General features: G+C 40.3%; 1 long non-coding RNA gene across 1 annotated transcript; it reads right to left on the bottom strand.

Annotated features, from left to right (window-relative positions):
- Positions 1 to 3,379: 3,379 nt before the first annotated feature.
- Positions 3,380 to 5,123, bottom strand: LOC139518477 (uncharacterized). Its single transcript, XR_011663366.1, has 2 exons — positions 4,729 to 5,123; positions 3,380 to 3,825 (listed from the first exon to the last, which is right to left on the bottom strand). It is a non-coding gene; the product is annotated as an uncharacterized lncRNA (long non-coding RNA).
- Positions 5,124 to 10,774: the final 5,651 nt, after the last annotated feature.

Here is a 10,774-nt window from a genome sequence, read left to right as displayed (position 1 = left end):
ACGCAGATTGAGGATTCCCAGGTATGTTTTCTGTTAAGACCTTTGAGTATGTCTAATTGCGCCTTTTCTTTTTTTCTAGCAGGGTGCGACGCAGATTGAGGATTCCCAGGTATGTTTTCTGTTAAGACCTTTGTGTATGTCTAATTGCGCCTTTTCTTTTTTTCTAGCAGGGCGCGACGCAGATTGAGGATTCCCAGGTATGTTTTCTGTTAAGACCTTTGTGTATGTCTAATGGTTTCTTTTTTTTTCCTTTAGGTCGTGTGGCCTTTTTTTTTTTGCAGGGCGCGACGCAGATTGAGGATTCCCAGATATGTTTTCTGTTAAGACCTTTGTGTATGTCTAATTGCGCCTTTTCTTGTTTTCTAGCAGGGCGCGACGCAGATTAAGGATTCCCAGGTATGTTTTCTGTTAAGACCTTTGTGTATGTCTAATTGCGCCTTTTCTTTTTTTCTAGCAGGGCGCGACGCAGATTGAGGATTCCCAGGTATGTTTTCTGTTAAGACCTTTGTGTATGTCTAATGGTTTCTTTTTTTTTCCTTTAGGTCGTGTGGCCTTTTTTTTTTTTGCAGGGCGCGACGCAGATTGAGGATTCACATGTATGTTTTCTGTTAAGACATTTGTGTATGTCTAATTGCGCCTTTTCTTTTTTTCTAGCAGGGCGCGACGCAGATTGAGGATTCCCAGGTATGTTTTCTGTTAAGACCTTTGTGTATGTCTAATTGCGCCTTTTCTTTTTTTCTAGCAGGGCGCGACGCAGATTGAGGATTCCCAGGTATGTTTTCTGTTAAGACCTTTGTGTATGTCTAATTGCGCCTTTTCTTTTTTTCTAGCAGGGCGCGACGCAGATTGAGGATTCCCAGGTATGTTTTCTGTTAAGACCTTTGTGTATGTCTAATTGCGCCTTTTCTTTTTTTCTAGCAGGGCGCGACACAGATTGAGGATTCCCAGGTATGTTTTCTGTTAAGACCTTTGTGTATGTCTAATGGTTTCTTTTTTTTTCCTTTAGGTCGTGTGGCCTTTTTTTTTTTTGCAGGGCGCGATGCAGATTGAGGATTCCCAGGTATGTTTTCTGTTAAGACATTTGTGTATGTCTAATTGCACCTTTTCTTTTTTTCTAGCAGGGCGCGACGCAGATTGAGGATTCCCAGGTATGTTTTCTGTTAAGACCTTTGTGTATGTCTAATTGCGCCTTTTCTTTTTTTCTAGCAGGGCGCGACGCAGATTGAGGATTCCCAGGTATGTTTTCTGTTAAGACCTTTGTGTATGTCTAATTGCGCCTTTTCTTTTTTTCTAGCAGGGCGCGACGCAGATTGAGGATTCCCAGGTATGTTTTCTGTTAAGACCTTTGTGTATGTCTAATTGCGCCTTTTCTTTTTTCTAGCAGGGCGCGACGCAGATTGAGGATTCCCAGGTATGTTTTATGTTAAGACCTTTGTGTATGTCTAATTGCGCCTTTTCTTTTTTTCTAGCAGGGCGCGACGCAGATTGAGGATTCCCAGGTATGTTTTCTGTTAAGACCTTTGTGTATGTCTAATTGCGCCTTTTCTTTTTTTCTAGCAGGGCGCGACGCAGATTGAGGATTCCCAGGTATGTTTTCTGTTAAGACCTTTGTGTATGTCTAATTGCGCCTTTTCTTTTTTTCTAGCAGGGCACGACGCAGATTGAGGATTCCCAGGTATGTTTTCTGTTAAGACCTTTGTGTATGTCTAATTGCGCCTTTTCTTTTTTTCTAGCAGGGCGCGACGCAGATTGAGGATTCCCAGGTATGTTTTCTGTTAAGACCTTTGTGTATGTCTAATTGCGCCTTTTCTTTTTTTCTAGCAGGGCGCGACGCAGATTGAGGATTCCCAGGTATGTTTTCTGTTAAGACCTTTGTGTATGTCTAATTGTGCTTTTCTTTTTTTCTAGCAGGGCGCGACGCAGATTGAGGATTCCCAGGTATGTTTTCTGTTAAGACCTTTGTGTATGTCTAATTGTGCCTTTTCTTTTTTTCTAGCAGGGCGCGACGGGGATTGAGGATTCCCAGGTATGTTTTCTGTTAAGACCTTTGTGTATGTCTAATTGCGCCTTTTCTTTTTTTCTAGCAGGGCGCGACGCAGATTGAGGATTCCCAGGTATGTTTTCTGTTAAGACCTTTGTGTATGTCTAATTGTGCTTTTCTTTTTTTCTAGCAGGGCGCGACGCAGATTGAGGATTCCCAGGTATGTTTTCTGTTAAGACCTTTGTGTATGTCTAATTGTGCCTTTTCTTTTTTTCTAGCAGGGCGCGACGGGGATTGAGGATTCCCAGGTATGTTTTCTGTTAAGACCTTTGTGTATGTCTAATTGCGCCTTTTCTTTTTTTCTAGCAGGGCGCGACGCAGATTGAGGATTCCCAGGTATGTTTTCTGTTAAGACCTTTGTGTATGTCTAATTGCGCCTTTTCTTTTTTTCTAGCAGGGCGCGACGCAGATTGAGGATTCCCAGGTATGTTTTCTGTTAAGACCTTTGTGTATGTCTAATTGCGCCTTTTCTTTTTTTCTAGCAGGGCGCGACGCAGATTGAGGATTCCCAGGTATGTTTTCTGTTAAGACCTTTGTGTATGTCTAATTGTGCTTTTCTTTTTTTCTAGCAGGGCGCGACGCAGATTGAGGATTCCCAGGTATGTTTTCTGTTAAGACCTTTGTGTATGTCTAATTGTGCCTTTTCTTTTTTTCTAGCAGGGCGCGACGGGGATTGAGGATTCCCAGGTATGTTTTCTGTTAAGACCTTTGTGTATGTCTAATTGGGCCTTTTCTTTTTTTCTAGCAGGGCGCGACGCAGATTGAGGATTCCCAGGTATGTTTTCTGTTAAGACCTTTGTGTATGTCTAATTGCGCCTTTTCTTTTTTTCTAGCAGGGCGCGACGCAGATTGAGGATTCCCAGGTATGTTTTCTGTTAAGACCTTTGAGTATGTCTAATTGCGCCTTTTCTTTTTTTCTAGCAGGGCGCGACGCAGATTGAGGATTCCCAGGTATGTTTTCTGTTAAGACCTTTGTGTATGTCTAATTGCGCCTTTTCTTTTTTTCTAGCAGGGCGCGACGCAGATTGAGGATTCCCAGGTATGTTTTCTGTTAAGACCTTTGTGTATGTCTAATTGCGCCTTTTCTTTTTTTCTAGCAGGGCGCGACGCAGATTGAGGATTCCCAGGTATGTTTTCTGTTAAGACCTTTGTGTATGTCTAATTGCGCCTTTTCTTTTTTTCTAGCAGGGCGCGACGCAGATTGAGGATTCCCAGGTATGTTTTCTGTTAAGACCTTTGTGTATGTCTAATTGCGCCTTTTCTTTTTTTCTAGCAGGGCGCGACGCAGATTGAGGATTCCCAGGTATGTTTTCTGTTAAGACCTTTGTGTATGTCTAATGGTTTCTTTTTTTTTCCTTTAGGTCGTGTGGCCTTTTTTTTTTTTGCAGGGCGCGACGCAGATTGAGGATTCCCAGGTATGTTTTCTGTTAAGACCTTTGTGTATGTCTAATTGTGCTTTTCTTTTTTTCTAGCAGGGCGCGACGCAGATTGAGGATTCCCAGGTATGTTTTCTGTTAAGACCTTTGTGTATGTCTAATTGCGCCTTTTCTTTTTTTCTAGCAGGGCGCGACGCAGATTGAGGATTCCCAGGTATGTTTTCTGTTAAGACCTTTGTGTATGTCTAATTGCGCCTTTTCTTTTTTTCTAGCAGGGCGCGACGCAGATTGAGGATTCCCAGGTATGTTTTCTGTTAAGACCTTTGTGTATGTCTAATTGTGCTTTTCTTTTTTTCTAGCAGGGCGCGACGCAGATTGAGGATTCCCAGGTATGTTTTCTGTTAAGACCTTTGTGTATGTCTAATTGTGCCTTTTCTTTTTTTCTAGCAGGGCGCGACGGGGATTGAGGATTCCCAGGTATGTTTTCTGTTAAGACCTTTGTGTATGTCTAATTGCGCCTTTTCTTTTTTTCTAGCAGGGCGCGACGCAGATTGAGGATTCCCAGGTATGTTTTCTGTTAAGACCTTTGTGTATGTCTAATTGCGCCTTTTCTTTTTTTCTAGCAGGGCGCGACGCAGATTGAGGATTCCCAGGTATGTTTTCTGTTAAGACCTTTGAGTATGTCTAATTGCGCCTTTTCTTTTTTTCTAGCAGGGTGCGACGCAGATTGAGGATTCCCAGGTATGTTTTCTGTTAAGACCTTTGTGTATGTCTAATTGCGCCTTTTCTTTTTTTCTAGCAGGGCGCGACGCAGATTGAGGATTCCCAGGTATGTTTTCTGTTAAGACCTTTGTGTATGTCTAATTGCGCCTTTTCTTTTTTTCTAGCAGGGCGCGACGCAGATTGAGGATTCCCAGGTATGTTTTCTGTTAAGACCTTTGTGTATGTCTAATTGCGCCTTTTCTTTTTTTCTAGCAGGGCGCGACGCAGATTGAGGATTCCCAGGTATGTTTTCTGTTAAGACCTTTGTGTATGTCTAATGGTTTCTTTTTTTTTCCTTTAGGTCGTGTGGCCTTTTTTTTTTTGCAGGGCGCGACGCAGATTGAGGATTCCCAGATATGTTTTCTGTTAAGACCTTTGTGTATGTCTAATTGCGCCTTTTCTTGTTTTCTAGCAGGGCGCGACGCAGATTAAGGATTCCCAGGTATGTTTTCTGTTAAGACCTTTGTGTATGTCTAATTGCGCCTTTTCTTTTTTTCTAGCAGGGCGCGACGCAGATTGAGGATTCCCAGGTATGTTTTCTGTTAAGACCTTTGTGTATGTCTAATTGCGTCTTTTCTTTTTTTCTAGCAGGGCGCGACGCAGATTGAGGATTCCCGGGTATGTTTTTTGTTAAGACCTTTGTGCATGTCTAATTGCGCCTTTTCTTTTTTTCTAGCAGGGCGCGACGCAGATTGAGGATTCCCAGGTATGTTTTCTGTTAAGACCTTTGTGTATGTCTAATTGCGCCTTTTCTTTTTTTCTAGCAGGGCGCGACGCAGATTGAGGATTCCCAGGTATGTTTTCTGTTAAGACCTTTGTGTATGTCTAATGGTTTCTTTTTTTTTCCTTTAGGTCGTGTGGCCTTTTTTTTTTTGCAGGGTGCGACGCAGATTGAGGATTCCCAGGTATGTTTTCTGTTAAGACCTTTGTGTATGTCTAATTGCGCCTTTTCTTGTTTTCTAGCAGGGCGCAAAGCAGATTAAGGATTCCCAGGTATGTTTTCTGTTAAGACCTTTGTGTATGTCTAATTGCGCCTTTTCTTTTTTTCTAGCAGGGCGCGAAGCAGATTGAGGATTCCCAGGTATGTTTTCTGTTAAGACCTTTGTGCATGTCTAATTGCGCCTTTTCTTTTTTTCTAGCAGGGCGCGACGCAGATTGAGGATTCCCAGGTATGTTTTCTGTTAAGACCTTTGTGTATGTCTAATTGCGTCTTTTCTTTTTTTCTAGCAGGGCGCGACGCAGATTGAGGATTCCCAGGTATGTTTTCTGTTAAGACCTTTGTGTATGTCTAATTGCACCTTCTTTTTTTTCTAGCAGGGAGTGACGCAGATTGAGGATTCCCAGGTATGTTTTCTGTTAAGACCTTTGTGTATGTCTAATTACGCCTTTTCTTTTTTTCTAGCAGGGCGCGACGCAGATTGAGGATTCCCAGGTATGTTTTCTGTTAAGACCTTTGTGTATGTCTAATTGCGCCTTTTCTTTTTTTCTAGCAGGGCGCGACGCAGATTGAGGATTCCCAGGTATGTTTTCTGTTAAGACCTTTGTGTATGTCTAATGGTTTCTTTTTTTTTCCTTTAGGTCGTGTGGCCTTTTTTTTTTTGCAGGGCGCGACGCAGATTGAGGATTCCCAGGTATGTTTTCTGTTAAGACCTTTGTGTATGTCTAATTGCGCCTTTTCTTGTTTTCTAGCAGGGCGCGACGCAGATTAAGGATTCCCAGGTATGTTTTCTGTTAAGACCTTTGTGTATGTCTAATTGCGCCTTTTCTTTTTTTCTAGCAGGGCGCGACGCAGATTGAGGATTCCCAGGTATGTTTTCTGTTAAGACCTTTGTGCATGTCTAATTGCGCCTTTTCTTTTTTTCTAGCAGGGCGCGACGCAGATTGAGGATTCCCAGGTATGTTTTCTGTTAAGACCTTTGTGTATGTCTAATTGCGTCTTTTCTTTTTTTCTAGCAGGGCGCGACGCAGATTGAGGATTCCCAGGTATGTTTTCTGTTAAGACCTTTGTGTATGTCTAATTGCGCCTTTTTTTTTTTCTAGCAGGGCGCGACGCAGATTGAGGATTCCCAGGTATGTTTTCTGTTAAGACCTTTGTGTATGTCTAATTGCGCCTTTTCTTTTTTTCTAGCAGGGCGCGACGCAGATTGAGGATTCCCAGGTATGTTTTCTGTTAAGACCTTTGTGTATGTCTAATTGCGCCTTTTCTTTTTTTCTAGCAGGGCGCGACGCAGATTGAGGATTCCCAGGTATGTTTTCTGTTAAGACCTTTGTGTATGTCTAATGGTTTCTTTTTTTTTCCTTTAGGTCGTGTGGCCTTTTTTTTTTTTGCAGGGCGCGACGCAGATTGAGGATTCCCAGGTATGTTTTCTGTTAAGACCTTTGTGTATGTCTAATTGCGCCTTTTCTTTTTTTCTAGCAGGGCGCGACGCAGATTGAGGATTCCCAGGTATGTTTTCTGTTAAGACCTTTGTGTATGTCTAATTGCGCCTTTTCTTTTTTTCTAGCAGGGCGCGACGCAGATTGAGGATTCCCAGGTATGTTTTCTGTTAAGACCTTTGTGTATGTCTAATTGCGCCTTTTCTTTTTTTCTAGCAGGGCGCGACGCAGATTGAGGATTCCCAGGTATGTTTTCTGTTAAGACCTTTGTGTATGTCTAATGGTTTCTTTTTTTTTCCTTTAGGTCGTGTGGCCTTTTTTTTTTATTTGCAGGGCGCGACGCAGATTGAGGATTCCCAGGTATGTTTTCTGTTAAGACCTTTGTGTATGTCTAATTGCGCCTTTTCTTTTTTTCTAGCAGGGCGCGATGCAGATTGAGGATTCCCAGGTATGTTTTCTGTTAAGACCTTTGTGTATGTCTAATTGCGCCTTTTCTTTTTTTCTAGCAGGGCGCGACACAGATTGAGGATTCCCAGGTATGTTTTCTGTTAAGACCTTTGTGTATGTCTAATTGCGCCTTTTCTTTTTTTCTAGCAGGGCGCGACGCAGATTGAGGATTCCCAGGTATGTTTTCTGTTAAGACCTTTGTGTATGTCTAATTCCGCCTTTTCTTTTTTTCTAGCAGGGCGCGACGCAGATTGAGGATTCCCAGGTATGTTTTCTGTTAAGACCTTTGTGTATGTCTAATTGCGCCTTTTCTTTTTTTCTAGCAGGGCGCGACGCAGATTGAGGATTCCCAGGTATGTTTTCTGTTAAGACCTTTGTGTATGTCTAATTGCACCTTTTCTTTTTTTCTAGCAGGGCGCGACGCAGATTGAGGATTCCCAGGTATGTTTTCTGTTAAGACCTTTGTGTATGTCTAATGGTTTCTTTTTTTTTCCTTTAGGTCGTGTGGCCTTTTTTTTTTTGCAGGGCGCGACGCAGATTGAGGATTCCCAGGTATGTTTTCTGTTAAGACCTTTGTGTATGTCTAATTGCGCCTTTTCTTTTTTTCTAGCAGGGCGCGACACAGATTGAGGATTCCCAGGTATGTTTTCTGTTAAGACCTTTGTGTATGTCTAATTGCGCCTTTTCTTTTTTTCTAGCAGGGCGCGATGCAGATTGAGGATTCCATGGTTGGAAACAGTGGATGTTTATAATTTGGAGCTACTCACAGTGCAATTGCGATAATGCGGGCGCAACTTGACGCTTGTTGAAAGTTAGCATGCACTTTAACCTCATTGGTCAATTAAAATATTTGTGGCCAATGATAATTAGTATTGACCCTGATCATGCCATGACCATGCTGACCTTGACTGCCTGTAATCGAAAACTTGCATAATTCCTAGACAAAGAGCATGGAAATTTTCGGTTTCTTATTACACCATTGATAAGAAATAAAACCTACACAAGTTGAAACAGTAGCCCATAAAGCTAAAATTTAGTGTATAAAAATTTACTGCCAAAAATGTTTTTATTATAATAAAACTTATTTTTTGTCAGCTAAACTTTTCTTCCTGTCCAAATAAAGACATGAAAATGGAAACCAAGGATGCGAGTTCATTTGCAGAATATCTAACTCAAGATTTGTGAAAAAGGTCATTTATTCAGAATATCATAAAGCATTATATAACTGACAGTGATGGACAATTATGTCATCAAACAAAACTGAATAAATGACAACAATTGCAAAGGTGGGGAATAAATACCGCCAGAAAAATAACATATCTTTCAACTCAAAACATTAGTGTAAATAACAAAATTAGGCAGAGCAAGCCCTGTTGACCTCTACCGTAACTGTTTGGCCAGTAGAAATGCCAATGTAAAGCAAACCCTTTTGACCTTTACATTCCCATGTCATACTGTTTGAAGTTGATCCTATTACCAACAAAATAAATGTATTTCTGTTCCACATTATAGGAAATTTTTTTTTGCTTTCCTTCTCATAGAAAAAAAATTATCGGAGGAAGGTTCTGAAAAAAAAATTTATGAACATAATAAAAATCCCAGCCCCCGCCCCCCCCCCCCCCCCCCCCCCCAGATAAGAAAATGGTTGTTGCCTTAGGTGAAAGATAAGACTTCAATATTTGTAATTCGTTGTGTCCATGTGTTCGGACACATGCATGCCAACTTTTTGCACCGGAACCTTGCCCTAAGGGAGCTACCATTTGATTTTTATGGGGGGGGGGGGGGGCTAGGATGAAAAATTTTGTCCTGCTTTTTTTTAGTTGTAATCTCTGTCCTGCCTTTTTAGCTCACCTGTCCCGAAGGGACAAGTGAGCTTATGCCATCACTTGGCGTCCGTCGTCGTCCGTCGTCTGTCGTCTGTCGTCTGTCGTCTGTCGTCGTCTGTCGTCGTAAACTATTTCAAGAATCTTCTCCTCTGAAACTACTGGGCCAAATACTTTCAAACTTTAACTGAATGTTCCTTAGGGTATCTAATTTATAAATTGTATCCGAAATTTGATCTATCAACAAACATGGTCGCCATTGCTAAAAATAGAACATAGGGGTCAAATGCAGTTTTTGGCTTATAACTCAAAAACCAAAGCATTTAGAGCATATCTGACATGGGGTAATATTGTTTATCAGGTCAAGATCTATCTGCCCTGAAATTTTCAGATGAATCAGACAACCCGTTGTTGGGTTGCTGCCCCTGAATTGGTAATTTTAAGGAAATTTTGCTGTTTTTGGTTATTATCTTGAATATTCTTATAGATAGAGATAAACTGTAAACAGGAATAATGTTCAGCAAAGTAAGATTTACAAATAAGTCAACATGACGGAAATGGTCAGTTGACCCCTTTAGGAGTTATTGCCCTTTATAGTCAATTTTTAACCAATTTTCGTAAATCTTAGTAATCTTTTACAAAAATCTTCTCCTCTGAAACTACTGGGCCAAATACTTCCAAACTTTAACTGAATGTTCTTTAGGGTATCTAGTTTGTAAATTGTATCCGAAGTTATGATCTATCAACAAACATGGTCGCCATTGCTAAAAATAGAACATAGGGGTCAAATGCAGTTTTTGGCTTATAACTCAAAAACCAAAGCATTTAGAGCAAATCTGACGTGGGTAATATTGTTTATCAGGTCAAGATCTATCTGCCCTGAAATTTTCAGATGAATCAGACAACCTGTTGTTGGGTTGCTGCCCCTGAATTGATAATTTTAAGGAAATTTTGCTGTTTTTGTTTATTATCTTGAATATAATTATAGATAGAAATAAACTGTAAACAGCAATAATGTTCAGCAAAGTAAGATCTTCAATTAAGTCAATTGACCAAAATTGTCAATTGACCACTTAAGGAGTTATTGCCCTTTAAAGACTTTTTTCACAATTTGTTCATCATGTTGACTTACTTTAAAAAATCTTCTCCTTTGAAACTGCTGTATCAATTTCTGCCAAACTTAGGCTAAATGAGTTTCAGAGTATCTAGTATAAATTTTATATTTTATTTCCTTGTATGTCAAGAAACATAGCTCCTATGGCTAAAATAGAACATAGGAGAAAATGATTATTTTTTTTGGCTTTTGAAGAAAATAGGACGATCCAAAAAACATTTAAATAAATTGAAAAGCCAAAATAATCATTGATGAGAGATTTAACCAAAAGAATTAAGGTGAGCGATTCAGGCTCTTGAGAGCCTCTTGTTATTTTTTACTCTATTCGGTCCTGCCTTTTTTTTTACTAGTTTATCCTGACTTTTTTTACACAAATTGTCATCCTGCCTTTTTTTTTTTAACAAGTTTCTCATCCTGCCTTTTTTTTTTACTCAAAACTCCTGTCCTGCCTATTTTTTTCAAATTTCATCCTAGCCCCCCCCATAAAAATCAAATGGTAGCTCCCTAATCGAAAATAAAGGTGGAATTTCCCCTTCTCGGAAGCTCTCTGGCTTTATCAATACCGGTGTCCTTATGTTTGAAAATGAGCAGCTACATTTGTAGAGTTTTCTGAATTTTTGGTATGTTTTGGGATAAAAGTCAAACTTTATGCACACCAAACCTTATCGGAAAAGAGCAGGTGAATTTTTTTTAATTGTCATTATGTTTTGATAGACAATTAAGGGAAAATAACTGTGTTCTCCGGCCTTTATAGGACAAATTTATGGACGTTTTGGTCCCCTGATTTGCACCATTTGCTTAAAATTTGAAATGCAATGATATTTTATTGTTAATT

The sequence above is a fragment of the Mytilus edulis genome, chromosome 4 (genome assembly GCF_963676685.1).
Source record: "Mytilus edulis chromosome 4, xbMytEdul2.2, whole genome shotgun sequence".
In the NCBI taxonomy this organism is placed as follows: Eukaryota; Metazoa; Mollusca; class Bivalvia; order Mytilida; family Mytilidae; genus Mytilus; species Mytilus edulis.
This window is presented reverse-complemented; position numbering and strand designations above follow the sequence as displayed.